This window comes from Borostomias antarcticus, assembly GCF_949987555.1.
Source record: "Borostomias antarcticus genome assembly, chromosome: 10".
In the NCBI taxonomy this organism is placed as follows: domain Eukaryota; kingdom Metazoa; phylum Chordata; class Actinopteri; order Stomiiformes; family Stomiidae; genus Borostomias; species Borostomias antarcticus.
The window spans coordinates 11,955,243-11,971,638 of record NC_140243.1 but is presented as its reverse complement, the minus strand read 5'-3'; positions in this window follow the sequence as shown (position 1 = coordinate 11,971,638).

The window sequence follows — 16,396 nt, the reverse complement described above, 5'->3', positions numbered from 1 at the left end:
CCCAAATGCTCCACCTTAGGTTCAGTGGGTGAACTGCATGGCATGTACACATCATATTAAGGTTAAAGGTGCTCTGTTTGATTTACTGCACTTTTTGTAAAAACAAATCCAATATTACTACTCCTACTTCTAGACCTGTCAGTAGCATTTGATACAGTAGACCACCAGATCCTCCTCTCTACCCTCGAGGAGAAAGGCGTCGCTGGCTCTGCACACTCCCTGTTTGCATCCTACCCGACGGGCCGCTCCTACAAGGTGACATGGAGAGGGTCGATGTCGGAACCGCGTAGTCTGACTACGGGGGTTCAACAAGGGTCTGTCCTGGGTCCTCTCCTGTTTTCCCTCTACACTACATCTCTGGGCTCTGTCATTCGCTCGCATGGCTTCTCCTATCACTGCTATGCCGATGACACCCAACTGGTCCTGTCATTTCCCCCTTCTGATACACAAGTGGAGACACGCATAGCTGGGTGCTTGGCTGACATCTCGGAGTGGATGACGACATCACCTCAAGCTCAATCTGGACAAGACTGAGCTGCTATTCCTCCCGGGGAAGGGCTGCCCGCCCATTATCTTATGCACAGACAGGTTTATTAGCAGGGACTGTGTGTAGAGAGGTATGTAGAGAGAGAGAGAGAGAGAGAGGGTGAGAGGGAAAGAGAATGATGAGAGGACCAGAGACCGAGAAACAGAGATTGTATGTGTCCACAGCCTACTGTAGTTGTGAGGGGCTTGCAGATGACAGGAATGCCCAGGCCAAAACCTAAGGCATTGGCAAGGTTCTGTTCGATGTCTGTGGTGATTGGCAGTGTCCATAGACTGAGACTGGAAATGTATGTCTTTGAGATTCCCAAAGCTTTGTGCATCTATTATTGTGTTCAAGGATCTTGTCAAATGTGAACACAAATAAATATATTAAAGACTGTGTGTGAGAGAGAGAGAGAGAGAGAGAGAGCGTTTAGGGGAGAGAGTGTAGAAAGTGTTTAAACAGGCAAGGGGTCGGAAGACACCATCCTGGCCTGGAATGCCATAACGTAAGTTTCCATTGTGATGTATCTCATCCTGTGCTCGAAAAAATGAATGTCCTCATGGTCTCATAAGCATCCCTGCTACATCTCAAACCCGTGCACTAACAGAAACCAGATCCGTGCCATCAAACTGGGGGACTCTCACACATCCATCCTATGATGCATAATTGACAATGTTTTGTTTCTCCAACAAGATTATAATATGGTGCTGAAATGTAAACTGTTTGAAATCCAAGTGTTTTGGACTCTGAACAGAATTCCCTTTTCACTGTTCTGGGTGAATTCATTTACAAACAGTATTTCCCTCCCTGGTGACTCTTCCTGTCCTGGATGGAACCGTTATCCTGTACCAGTTAGCCATTTACCAGAGAACAGGGTACCAACTAACCAAACTTTGTGGGCATGATGAAATGTTGGAGGAAGTTGACAGGTACACTAGTAGTGTCATCACCAGGTCAAGGTAGCAGAGGAGTGTGTGTGTGTGTGTGTGTGTGTGCATGTGTGCGTGTGTGCTTGGATGTGCAAGAGATTAATTGAGTATTGTTTAATCCCCTGTTCACCGTGTTCAGTACTCTATCAGTACTATCAAGCCCCATTGATCAACCAATTCCACCCGTTTCTAACTTCCAGTCACCTTTCTTCCATCAGATATTGTACCATTAACTTAATAAAAAGAGGCTTGTGTGAACAGTTCTTTTTGGTCTTGTTGTAAACTAGAACACATTCTCAAACAGGACAATGTACTGTTGGAACCAAAATGGAGGCCAGAGGTACCCATGGGGATGTAGATGAGGACAGGACTTGCCATGGGGCAATTACAATGCACTGCAAAGACTGGGCCAAGAAGACAGAATCTTACTGACACTTTCAAGCCTCTCCAAACCATAAAAAGGCAATATATTGATACTATAACATACATTTTTATGAGCGTTATGTAATGAACATTGAATGTATTTACGTATAAAAGTACTTACATTTTTGGCTAACATTTGAAATTGTATGGTACTGGCACTACTGTATGAGTGGTACATAATGTTCTGGAGTTCAGCCACTTGAACCAGAGACAGACTGGACATAGACTTGAGTGCACCATGATAGGTGCTTCAGATGGAACAGGCGCTCTGGACTCACATACATTACATTTAAATTACATAACATTAGTCATTTAGCAGACGCTTTTATCCAAAACGACTAACAATAATTGCATTTAATGTAGGAAAAGCCAATGTACTACTACTTGCCAGAACTCACAAGTGCATCTCCTTTCTAAAACAAGTGAATAAGATCATAATCTAGTGCTGAAGGCAAAGTGCAAGAATAGCAATCTAATCACTTCTTGCCTTAACCGGGCTTTTTGCTCTGGTATTAAAGTTGTGATGAAAGGGTTGGGCTCAGGGCCACTGCAAGGGGGAAAGGAACCGTTAACTTACCGCCACAAGCTTTTAAACATTGCCTCATTAAAGGACATGGTCGGAATTTAGCATTATAAGTCATGTTATGAGGTTATTTACGATAATATACAATGATGTCGATAATTTGCCGATGTCAAAGTTTTGGTGCACTCTAAAAATATAGCCTGTTGCCTCTAACACACTCAATGGATCATAGGATCATTGGATTTTGTCTAGGTGCATAGACAAAATCCCTCAAAAACACCATAAACTTTATTCTTCAAAGACAGGAAACTCACTCAACAGTGGTCACTGGTGTCCGTTGATCTTCTGACAAAAAAATCACCCCATAATATACTTCTGATCGGGTTTTATTTATCCTTTAACATAGAACTATTTTCATTTGCAGTACATACTTTTAAACTTCTGCTTGAACTTTGACTTTGGAGGCTACCGTAGAAGAAGAAGAGCCGCTTCCGGGTCACAGGTCTACACAACAACATGTCGAGAAGCCTAGGATTGCTTTGCAGCTGGTGTTTCATTGATAGTGTTAGGTAGAGGTGTTTGTTGATCAAAACAAATATGGGGTGCGGATGAATCTAAACATCTCTGGCTTTCTTGTCAATACAAATCAATGGATGTAATATGATCAATAAAACCCCATTGGAAGCATACTTTGTAGCGATTTTTTTTGCCAGAACATCAATGGACACCAGTGACCACTCGGTGAGTTTAAGAGTTTATGGTGTTTTTGAGGGATTTTGTATATGCACCTATGGATCCATTGAGTGTGTTAGTGGCAACGCGCTATATCTCAATATCGGCCGGTGTATGTGATTGTAAACAACCTTATAAAATGGCTTTTGATGCTAAATTCTAAACCTGTCATTTAAACCCTCACACTGTCATCAGAAGGAACGCTTTCCCTTTTTCAAGAAATGGAACAGACAAGCCGTTATCCTGCCCTTTTCCAGGGTACAGTATATTATATTACAGTTTAGACAGTGAATAATCTTAGATATTCTTCATCGAACAGGCCTATTAGTTCTAGATTAGGTTGTGTGTGTGTCTTGGAAACAATGTCTTTAAGCTGCAGCTCTTAGGGTGGTTGGTTATTTCTTAATGAATCAGCAATATCACCGTATGTGTCACAAGCCAAACACTAAATGGGATGCTTTGAGCTTGAGAGTGTACATTGTGGCAGTGTGTGAAGATAACTGTGCCTTAAAGGTGGCACAGTAGGAGTGTTTCTCAGGTTTGGCCTCCTTCTTCCGCCCACCTGTCTGACCTTTGAACCCATTAGGGAATACCCCAGGCTTTCGTCCTTGGAAGTACAGTATTCATCCTCCCCAGATCTGCCTGATGTTGGATGGAACTGGGTTAATGAAGTATCCCAGAATGGGTATACTGGAACCTGGAACCCCATGCCCCCATTCCCTAAAGAAAACATATTCACTCTCAAACTCCAGTGATAGTTATTTCTCAAAATCCAAGATGCAAATAAAGACTTTTGTTCCTCTTGGTACAATGTTGCTGTCTCTCTTCAGGTGTACAGGCGAATACATCTCTGTTGATCACGGCAAAGCCTGGAGACACAATAATGCAGTAAGGCTTTGGCTACAGTCCACGATCCTGGCCACCCTCTCTACCCATGGTTTGAGATACTCCTCTGGCTGGCGCTTTAGAATGCCTGCAGCAAAGAGGAACAAGATGTTCTTTGTCCCTAGTACTATCAGTCTCCTCAATAAAGCTAGATAAACAGATATTTGATGTAGTGAGCTGTTTTTGTATTTTCTGTTATTGTACTTGTGTTGAGACCAAGACAAATTCCCAACCTTGATTGGACAATAGTTATATCTTCTTAAGTCTCTCCTGAAAACTCACCTCTTTTCAGTGACCTTCAATACATGATGAGCTTAGCCCACTAATGTATGTATGTATTTTCTGTTTGTCTCTTGTTATCTGCTATTTATTATATTGTGTTTTATTGTTTTAGTGCCTTTTTAGCCCACTGTACAGCACTTTGGTCAACCACAGTTGTTTTTAAATGTGCTTTATAAATAAAGTTTGACTTGACTCTCTCACACACACACACACACACTTGCTTATGGCAGTCCATCGGTTTCGATGATGACATTGCTCCAAAATGGGTTATTGTGGGGGGTTTCGTTTGTGCCATTGCATGTGGCTGTGCAGGCCGATGCGTGACTTGCAGGGTTTGCCACATGTGGGGCAGATGAAGTTTACACAGGAGAGGGGGGCCCCTGCAGCACGCTGATGGGGCAAATGAAGTCTACACAGGAGAGGGGGCCCCTGCAGCACGCTGGTGGCGTTGCGCACGTTGCTGTTCTCTCCTCTCTGTGGTCTGCTCCTGGAGGTGTACCATGCCCTCATGACTGATGGTGCGCCAGGTGTGGCGATCAGCAGCCAGGTGTTCCAGTGCGGGGGGTTGGATAGCACAGCGCTTCAGTTTTTTTTATGTGGTCCTTGTAGCGTTTCCGCTGTCCCCCGGGAGACCTACACCCTTCCTGGAGTTGGCTGTAGAGAAACTGTCGGGGGAGCCTCTGGGTGGGCATGCGGATCACATGCCCTACCCAACGCAGATGTCTTTGCGCAAGGAACACTTCAATGCTGGGTGTCTGAGTCCTGTCGTAAATGTCCACGAGGCACCCTGTCCTCCCAGGTCACACCCAGGATCTGTTGCAGGCAGCAGATGTGAAATGCTCATAGAGTTCTAATGTGCCTTTGGTATGGGGTCCAGGCTTCCGAGCCATATAGCAGTGTGGACAAACAGACTGCTTTGTATACAGCTGCTTTAGTGGAGACAGCTGTTGGTCTGTTTTGTCAGTCTGTTTTGGAAGATCCTGGTTTTGAGCCTACCGAAGGCAGCAGAGGCTAGACACACACACACACACATGCGCAGTGGGAAGGGGGCGTTACCTGATCTGGCTGTGTAGTGCAGTGATCTCCTCTGTCATGCTCTAGCTTGCTCCTTCAGTTCTCTCTGAAGATTCCTCCTCTGAGTGTTGGAGCGCAAGTTCTCCTCCTCCAGCTGCCACAGATGCACCATCGACCGGTTCAGCTGACCAGGAGGAGAGGAGGAGGGGGGACATGGGTGGGGAAGGCAGAGAGGGGTGGAGAACCAGGGAGAGGGAGCAATAGAAATAGATAGAAAGCTTAAGAGTTAAGTAACCCCCCCCTACCCCCATGATTTCTCCATCACCCCCAAGTGCCTGGCTATAGAGTACCTGTTCTGTGGTAGTCAGTTACACGTATATGCTGGTCTGTGATAATCTTTACTGTTCTGTGTTAGTATAACAATAACATCCTGGTGGTTCCACACAGGTCTCCATACCTGTTCTCTGTACTGGTCCTCATGTCTCCTCTTGCCCTCCACCTGCATCATCACTTCCTTGAGTTTTTCCCAGTTTCTGGCACCTTCCAAAGCCAGTTTGGAGGTGCCAGAGCCCATAGGCCGCCTGGGCTGGAGGGAGAGACAGAACAGTTGGCCACATGAAATAGACAGAAATACTGCACACAGAAGAGACATGGATAGGACTGGCCAGCCCGTAATAGATTTCTGGAGTTTTGTCATCCACCACAGAAACATAATCTAATAAGATGGCTAACTTTAGCAATGTCTTAGCTAGCTAGTAGTGCCAACTGCCTACCTAACACAGCTTAAGCGTTAGCCCAATGAACATGGAAACTTTCTCAGAAGTTGCCAGAGCTTTTGGGACAGTTATCCATTCAATTCTCTCTCAAAATAATTAAAGATTGGTTTATAGCCAATCAGACGACAATTACATTGCCAAAACTGTAGCTACCTAACGTTAGACTAGATGAATGTGTCAGACAGCCATTTCCTGCTGGTGGCCAATGAATAAAGGCACACCACAACGCGTCACAAAAGTTCAAGAAATGGCCACAGCTGAAATATTTACAAGTTGCCAGCCCAACTTTTTTACCTCAATTACCACAAAAAGTGAAAATTATAACACTCGTGGTGAGTTATTTTACATAGGCTACTTTGCTAGCCATGTACAGAAACTGTTGTACTTCTTTTTCTTCTCTGGATTTACTGGTGGATCGCAAACAGCTTCAATGTGCATACCATCACCTACTGTACCAGAGTGTTTAACATCATGTCATGTGCCTACCCAACCTGTGTCACCTAACAAAGTAAATAATGCTTTGCATTCATTGTTTTAAATTGATTACTCACATTTAGGTTACAAAATTAGGACTTTATGGCATATTTTTATTATTATTTTCATTAGGCCTAGACTGTAAATCTTAATACAGAAAAAAAAAGTGCTTACATATAATTATCTGTCTAATTAGAAGTTACACACAAAACAGAAAGTAAAGGATTGATCCTCAATATTACAATAGAGCGGGTTACTCCTAATTAAAGCTTTACAGATGTTCATCAGATAATATTACTAAACAGTCTATAAAAAGTATCACCTCCTATTGATGTTTTTTTCTTTGACCAAATTAGTGTAAAATATGCCTACATGTATTCCTCAATGCAATTTGTGCAAAGTACTGTAAAGGAGATTAGGTTAGGGTGTGAATGTAACACATTTACATTGGACTGCTCAAATGTATGTGAAGGTATTTTTCCTTGGTGTAGAAATAAAAACAAAATGAATTAGTGTCCTCTTTCAAATAAAATAATCTTAGCCCGAGCCTATCGAATGAAATGAAATGTATAATATTGTTTCATTATGCTTGTAATGGGTTGTTGTGGGTGGGGTAATCCTGGACTTTCTGCTGACGGTCTGCTAGACGGTCTGACAGCTAGACGCCAGAGGTCCTCCAGCGCTGAGGTGCTACTCAGAGGGGGGCAATCCTGCTGACGGCTAAACGCCAGAGGTCCTCCAGCGCTGAGGTGCTACTCAGAGGGGGGCAATCCTGCTGACGGCTAAACGCCAGAGGTCCTCCAGCGCTGAGGTGCTACTCAGAGGGGGGCAATCCTGCTGACGGCTAAACGCCAGAGGTCCTCCAGCGCTGAGGTGCTACTCAGAGGTGGGTAAAATCTTGTTCCTAGGGTTGGGTTAGGTTAAGGTAAGTTCCTCCAGTAGCATTCTGCCAGAAAAACTAGCGGCGTTCCCACAGTGGGCCGCAAAATTCCCGCTGATCTGAGCCATGATTCAATGCTTGGTATTGAGATGCAATGTAAATTTGCCGGGTCCGGTGGAGGTGAGTTAAGCAGGAATGCTTCAGATGAAGGTTAACAAACAAGGTGTCCTGAACGGTATCCCAGGTCAACCACCATCCCAGCTACAACAGTGACACCAACAACCATCACTCTGCTACTAACTACTACTAACTCTGGTCAGCTGCCAACTTCAACCACCACATCAGACCAGTCTGCCAGCCCAGCGGGCACCACCTAACACCTACCTACCAGGCTAGCACAGGTAAACCTAGCACCTGCCTACCAGGCTGGCACAGGTAAACCTAGTACCTACCTACCAGGCTAGCACAGGTAAACCTAGACCTAGTCCAGGGCGTTATCCTACGTATAACGCCCTGTTACTCTCAATGCAATTTGCCTATGAAAGCGCTTCATCGGCCCGGTCGTCCGAGTCTACAGACAAAACTGTTTCGTTACTCACCAAAGTAAACACATCGTTGGAAAGATGAAAGCCTTTTCTCCTAAGTTTGTAGTCCCCCACCTTTCAAATGAAGGGCAAATTTGTACACTTAAATGTTTTATATCCACAGCGCATCGACTGTCTTCTTCTACCGGCGAATCGGCGCTCTCCGCTTTGTATAGCCTACTCACTGCTGCCGCCCATGTCGGGGATGATGCATTACATCTTAAATGGTGTTGAGAGACTTTAAGATGTAATGCATTATCCCCGACAAACCTACAAAACAAAGTTAAATTACAATATTGCATCCCATTCATCCTTAACATGAAAATATTATTAAAAGTTTTAACTGGATCCTTACCGGATGCTTCTAGGTAGCTACCCACATCCATTCAACAGCCACACTCTCTGCAACTGCCTGTTGCGCAACTGGTTAACCACTACAGACCAAGAGTGCATCATTTATCCAATGATCAGTAAGGATACTCTAAAAGGCAATAAACTTACAAGATATATAATCCATAATGAGTCTTACCCCCGATTGCAACAGCACAGCACACAAGCAAAGACACCAAACTTTTCCCCGCACCTCGACACTGGCGAGGCGTGAGAGAACCGGAAAGAGAGACGGGTCGCTGCCTCTCTGCCTGTGTTAAATACCTGTACATCACTAATGGTTAATTATCTGCCTCCCTCTACTGGCTACAATAATATAATAATATCCTGGCTATTTGTCTGTCTGCCAAGCGAAAGAGCAACAGGCTGCGTTCCGAATCGCATACTACCCTACTATATAGTATGCCAAAACAGAATGTAGTATGTCCCAATACATAGTATGCCACATGCAGTATGGCAAAAATACCAGGATGTCCTACTACATCCGGTCGTATTTTGCAGTATGCAAGCCAGCTATGGAGGTGAAGCCAGCAGGCTTTTCTGCCTATTCTGACCCACAATCCTGTGCGCAGCGGAAATTACGTCACGTGCGAGTCGCGCTGGAGGCTTTATGAATCCTGCGGCGTGCAGACAGATGTGCAATGATGGCGGACGCAAGCGGCAGCGGCAGCGCATTCAAGTGTAAGTACAGTAACGTCACTACATATTTGTAGCGACTCGTGTTGTGTGTATAATTGAAACATTAAAAGATACTATTGCTGCACGAAGCTAAGTGGATAAATGAGCGCAAATGTAAACCTATAACCTCAGCCAGTGGCCTAGTGGTATCTATAGTGGTAGCTACTAGCGTAACTTACTTCTGTAACATCAACTAGCCAGCTAGTTAGCTAGCTAGCTATGTGGTGCACTGAAGTTAACAACGTTACCTCTCACTCTTCTGTCAAATTTGCCATAAAGCAGAATGCAAGCCAAGTCAGTATAGCTAGCTATGTAAGGTACGACCATGGATGTATTAATAGAACGTACGACATACCAATTCAGCTCACCAGAAAATAGTTTGCTGATAATGCACGAGCCTATCCAGGACGTCAGTTAGCTAACGTTAACTAGGTAGTTGAAGTACTAGTCAGTCAACTGCTTTGTCTCACTGGAAAACATTATTAATTTGTTAGGGACAGATGAACATACTGAGCAACTCATTCAGTGGAGGATGGAGAAGGAGGAGCTGTTCACTGGGAAGAGAAATGCAGCGATAAAGGGGTTTGAGTGAGTAACACTTGACCCTATTTTACGAAATGTGATGAAAGGAGCATTTGTCATTGCTGGGCATGTTCCTTGTCCCCTTAGGATGTTTGTGGTCGAGCATGGCTTGGAGGGGAAGGTGACACCAGCCACCATTAAAAAGAAATGGGAGAACCTCAAACAAAAATACAAAGTCAGTCACCAGTGTTGTGTGTATGCCTTCGATTAGCCATTTACTATGCTTTAGTGTCATTAACTAATCCTGTCATCTAATTTGCAGGATTTGAAGTGTCCTAAAACAGGGGTCAGCACAGAGGGAGGGGAGTCAACAGCAGCCTCCTGGAAATGGTATGGGGTGATGGATGCTGCATTGGGCAGTAAGCCATCCATCACCCCACCATTGCTTATTTCATCAGCAAGCCAGGAGGCTGTTGAAGTCTCAACTCCCTCTGTGTCTGATCCCATTCCTGTGGAGGACGAGTGTCCTGCTATACCACTACGAAAGAGAAGGAGGGAGGGAGGTCAGTCCAGTAGCCAGGTACTGGAGTACCTTAGAGAGATGGAGAAGAGAGAGGCAAGACAGCAGGCACTAGAGGGGCAAAGGTATGAGGAGGCCAGGGGGAGAGAGGAGGCAGCCAGGGCTAGGGAGGAAGAGAGGTACCAGGAGAGCAGGAGGAGAGAGGAGAGAAGAGGAGGCCAGGAGGAGAGAGGAGGTGGCCAGGGCTAGGGAGGAGGAGAGGTACCAGGAGAGCAGGAGGAGAGAGGAGAGAAGAGAAGAGGAGGCCAGGAGGAGAGAGGCGGCAGCCAGAACAAGGTATGACAAATACAAGATGGTGTGGACTACTCCAGTCTCCCTCAGTATAACAAGATTGTGCTGTATTTTTACTCTATTTTCAATTTTGTGTCTTTTACTTAATTACTTCTATTTTTACTGTACTATGCACATTTGGGAGCTAGCAATTGCATTCCAGTGCATATTATACCTGTATGATGTGCACCTGACTAATAAAACTTACAAGGGAGGAGAGAAGAGACGAGGAGGCCAGGAGGAGAGAGGATGAGTCTCGGTCAAGAGAGGAGAGGCGGGAGGACTGCTTTTTGGCACTGCTGGAGGCACTCGCCAAGAAATAATAATTTAGCTTTGTTTGTTTTGTTTGTCTTGTGTTGCAGCATGTTTAATTTAATTAGCTTCATTTGTTTGCTTAAAATGCCTCATCAAATGTTTCGACCAACTAACCTGTGCTTTCTTAGAGCTCAATCAGTCAAATATACTGTATCCTGAGTGTTGAATAATTGTTGACTGACAGGGGTAGCTTGGCCTCCACTGGACTTGAAATGGTCTTTCAAAGCATCCACACTTTTTCCTTCAAAGTTACAGGTGAAACTGGGACAAAGTGATGTGTGGATTACACAGTACACAATACACAAGTCATGATTGATCATTAGATGTAGTTATGATTGATCCTTGGATTTATACATCACACGTGTTAAACAAATCATAATGCATAATGGTAGCTTGGGAAAATGAGGGTGAAGAACAAATTAACAGGCATCAAGCTTGGTTTTGGTGAAGAAACAATGAGGTGTGATGCTGTGTATCCTAATGTTGGATCGTGTAATCGTGTTCTTGGAGAGCTGGAGTAGAAGTGGTGCAGACACTGCTGCAGCCAGGAGATCTCTGACACCTTCACTAATTCCACATCGCTGTTTCCAGGTTCTGGGCCATCGCCATTCTCTCCTGCCTCATCATCATCTTCCTCAGGCTCCACAATGTCGCCGTTGTCTAGGCAGAGGTTGTGAAGGATGGTGCAGCAGGTGACAACAACAGGTGCAAAAGTGTGGCTCACTTCTAGGGACTTGAAGAAGATGGAACACCAACGGGTCTTCATCATTCCAAAAGAGCGCTCTATGATGCCCCTGGCTCTGGACAGCTTCTTGTTGTACCTGGCCTGCACAGCGTTCTGGACAGGCTCACGGTAGGGCGTCATCAGACGGATGGGGGCAGTCAGGCAGGGGTAGCCCCCATCACCCAGGATGCATCTTCCCTCTGGTGGGTAGAGCTGCTGGGAATAGACAGGACTGTTCTTCAGCACACGGGCATCGTGGACAGACCCAGGGAAACCACAGAACCCATCTTTGAACCTGCCACGATGGTCACAGATAGCCTGGAGCTGGATGGAGGCGAACAGCTTCCTGTTGAAATAGCAGTTTGCATCCTCTGCAGGGGGCTTGATTCGTATGTGGCAGCCGTCGATGGCACCGACTGCCACGCGAAATGCTGGAGAGCCCGCTAGCCGGGCAAAGCCAGCACCCACTTCCTCAATGTGGTCTGGTTGAGGGAAGCGGACGATCCTCTTCAGGAGCCCAACCACTGCCCAGCTGACCTTGTGTATGGTCCTGTGGACTGTAGTCTTGGGGATGCCGAAAGCCCTGGAGACTACCCTGTAGGAGGCTGCATGGGCAAGCCAGTACAGGAACATGAGGAATTTCAGCTCTTTTTCCCAGCCATGTTCAGCCTCCAGGGTAAGGGCACCTGTGAGTGCTGCTATGGATGCTCTTGTCAGGCGGAGGTCATGGCGGAGGTTGGACACGGCATCAAAGTAGAGCTGCAGGATGGGTGCATTGGGGTTCAACTGGCAATATGTTGTAGGGTGTTCATCCTATGAATATGAGTATGGTGATTGAATGTGAAATGAATGGGAAATAAAAAGTTAACTTAATTGCATGAATGGTTTATTTCCAGTTTGAGATACAAGGACACTACATTACGACTGCAATGATCTGATTATATACTGTCACATATCAAAGTGTGTAAAATGTAGGTTCAGTCAACTAAGTTACACAACAAGAATGTTGGCAAGAATGTTTACACTAACGTTACAAAGGTAAATGTGAGGCTGCTTCACATGCAGACAGGACATAGAATGACAATGACTGAAATGCATTATGTAATTTTACTGACGTGGATAAATACCTTGATCAGGTTAAAATGTACAATTCAGTTCAAACTACATACATTACAAAGGAACAACAGGAGAGCTCTTGTCCTCCGACGGTATTGGCGTCTCTGGCGAGCTCGACGAATGGCGTTCTCGTGCATCTGCAAGGGATTTACTGCGCCAACCATTTCGAATCTTGCGCGTCTCTGCGGACAGCTATGGGCGAATGTCGCTTTATGGACTGCGACGGATGTCGTCAGATTTCAGGGCGCAATGTCATGACAGAGTAGTGTGAAAGGTATTTTTGATTAAGTGCTATTATAGTTGTTTAATACAAGGCCTGTCTATTTAGGCCTAGTTATGCTTCAATACTGCTGTACACTTTGTACTTTTCCAGAACACATAATACGCATGAAAAGTTGTTATCTGTGTTCCAGTAGCACAATGAAAAGCCTGTCTGTGTTGCAGTAAAGTTGTAACTAACAGGGAACACCCTAATCACATCGGCTGAATGGAAAACGAAAGTAGTAAGCTCATAGGACAAGCACTAGATAAAAGTTTCAACCAATCAGGTACTCACACATGTAGTCACGCGCCAATGTATTGTGTGGAATAGTATATACAGAACGTTCCGACACTAGTCGGCGCGCTTGCCCAGATACCCCTTGTGTCTCTGTGTAACCGTCCCTTTGCTGCAATTGTAAGGTAATAAAGTAAGTTTCTTTTTACTCTATTCTGTTGTATTTCGTGTCCTCATTTGACAAGGTTGTGTGATTGTGTTGGTCCTTTTGGGAGGAGAACCCTGTGGTACTGGTGAGTTCAATCTGAAGTGTTATAATAGTACTTTGTGAGTGTCCAAAGGTCATAGGTCAACCGAGTCCAGCCACCACATTTCACTGGTGTCCAGAAGTGGGATTCCAGCTGATCTGCCCGCCTGAGTGAGCCTGCGTTGGACTGATCACCCTCCCACGTATCAACTTCCTAGCCAAGCGAGGTTGAGGGCGGACGCAGGGCCGCTCAGAGGGGCAGGGAGGCCTGGAATCCCTCCCTAAAACAGACAGCCAACACGCAACTGGAGGATTTTGCTTTTCTGACATTTTAAGTAAGTTCCAAACGTACACCAATTGTTCACAGAGTTAAAAATTCCTTTTTAATGAGAGTATATACCTAGGGCTACGCTTGTGACGTACGGCATAGGATATAAAGAGATTAAAAAGGTCCACATACATACATTGGTTGCCACGGTGAGGTTTTAATGCTAGCTACATTATAACTACATAGTCCGTCCATAGACCAAGAATTCCCACACCTAAACACCGGTTAGGCTCACAGAGAAGTGCTGCGCCTGTGTTTAACATTTTAGTTGTTGAAGAATTATTCCTTTGGTTGGGTTTTCAAATTCATTGACTGTGTGAAGTGTTTTATCCGAGCGGTGCGAAATAGAACCATAACGACTCCGATATTAAACAGTGTTGCTGTTCCACATAAAGTACGTTCCCCATTCTGACTAAAGGTACCATTCTGTTACTATTCTACTACTACTGTTCTACTACTATTACTATTACTATTACTACTACTATTCAAGAAGTTGTGATTGAAGTGACTGTTGTGTTGTGTGCGTTAGAGACATTGCCTTACAATTGCAGCAAAGGCAATTACACATATTTGTAACATTACACATATTACTGTCATGTTGCTCACGGACGTGGTCACGTGAGCAAAGGGGGGATTAGTCAGATCCTTACCCGATCCTGGTACTGCCCAGGCATCACACAAATAGCAGAAAAAAATTTGTCAACCCCCGACCCACCACTGCCATCGAGAAGATCAATCAGGCCGCGCAAGCAGGGGAAAACAGGTGTGCCATGAGGGAGTCAGGAAGGACTCCTTCGAGGGCATCAGCAGCAAAAATGTGAACTTCAACAACACTGGTAATTGCACGATACCATTTGACATTCTAAGTGTTCTCTCAATTGACCAAATGATCAGGAACAATGCAACCAGCCCACCTCCAGTAACCTGTCAGCACCAGAACGAGCCAACATCCGACAGCCATCCGAGTGAACGAGAGACCAACCTGGGTACACACAGCACATGTGAAGCGTTGGAGAGGGGAAGACATCCCAGAGGAAACCACCAGAGACTTCCCATCGTGTGAGCCAGAGTCACCAACAAAGGGGGGACCCGACACCCCACAAACTGACATTCCTTCTGTTCCCAGTTTTTCCCGTCAAGGAAGAACAACCAGTCCCAGAGCCCGCGGACCCAGAGGTCCCAGAAGAGGAGGACCCGACCCCACCACTAAGGAGACCCCAGAGAGAGCGAAGGCCACCCGCCCACCTAGCCCAATATGAATGGAAGTAAGCATCGCCAGGGAAGGTGGAGTATGCAAAATGTTAGGCATAAGTTGTTGTTTCTTTATCCCAGACGCCAAAGACAATGTCACTAAATATCTCAAACATAGCGCCACCATGATTGAACAAGTATTGAGCCAGACCGCCCCCACCGGAGGAGACCTACATTGGCTGACCGAGTTCTTCTCTGGCTAGGCGGGGAAAGCAGTCTCCATGATCGTGAGTTTTCTGGTTCTAATTGGAGTATTAGTGTTCTGTGGCATCCCCATCTGCAAGTGTCTCATCACCAAAGCAACCCGAGCCACCCTGGGAGCAGACGCCACCGAGATGGTCCTGCTGCAGGATGAAGAAGCCTCCCTGTCCCCAGCCCAGCAGAAGGCTTGGGACCTCCAGAAATACCATGAGGCTAACCCTGGAGTGATCCTCCAGTACCAGGCAAGATCTGAACATACACATACACCTCCAGACACTGATAACTGACATACACCACACCCTGGAACCTCCTAGCTCGGGTAGACACGAGAGCCGTGGCCCCTGCTGGTCGAGCTACAAACACCTCCCTACAGTGACAGACCAGCTGGCAGTCACCTAAAGGTTGAGCACCGGAGAGGACTCTTGGAGTCCTGAAGACCAAACCACCAAGAAGCTGAGCAACTGACCAATAGGGTCAACCCAAAAGCAATAATACTGTTGTAAATTTCACTATTAAAGGCTCATGCCATTCCTGACATTTTAAACTGTTGTTTTATGATTGTACTAGTTACAGTACAGTAACTATGTTCTATTATGTTTTATACTCTGTTTTAAAGTCACTGGGCTATTTAGATGTGTTTTCAAGTACTCTGTTATTCCCCATTCTGATAGCTTAGCATCATTCACCAGTAATGTTAACAGTAGAGTGATCCATAGTATGGATCAAAGGGGGGAAATGTGAAAGGTATTTTTGATTAAGTGCTATTATAGTTGTTTAATACAAGGCCTGTCTATTTAGGCCTGGTAATGCTTCAATACTGCTGTACACTTTGTACTTTTCCAGAACACATAATACGCATGAAAAGTTGTTATTATCTGTGTTCCAGTAGCAGATAAGATGACTGCCAAGGACACCTCACAATGAAAAGCCTGTCTGTGTTGCAGTAAAGTTGTAACTAACAGGGAACACCCTAATCACATCGGCTGAATGGAAAACGAAAGTAGTAAGCTCATAGGACAAGCACTAGATAAAAGTTTCAACCAATCAGGTACTCACACATGTAGTCACGCGCCAATGTATTGTGTGGAATAGTATATACAGAACGTTCCGACACTAGTCGGCGCACTTGCCCAGATACCCCTTGTGTCTCTGTGTAACCGTCCCTTTGCTGCAATTGTAAGGTAATAAAGTAAGTTTCCTTTTACTCTATTCTGTTGTATTTCGTGTCCTCATTTGACAAGGTTGTG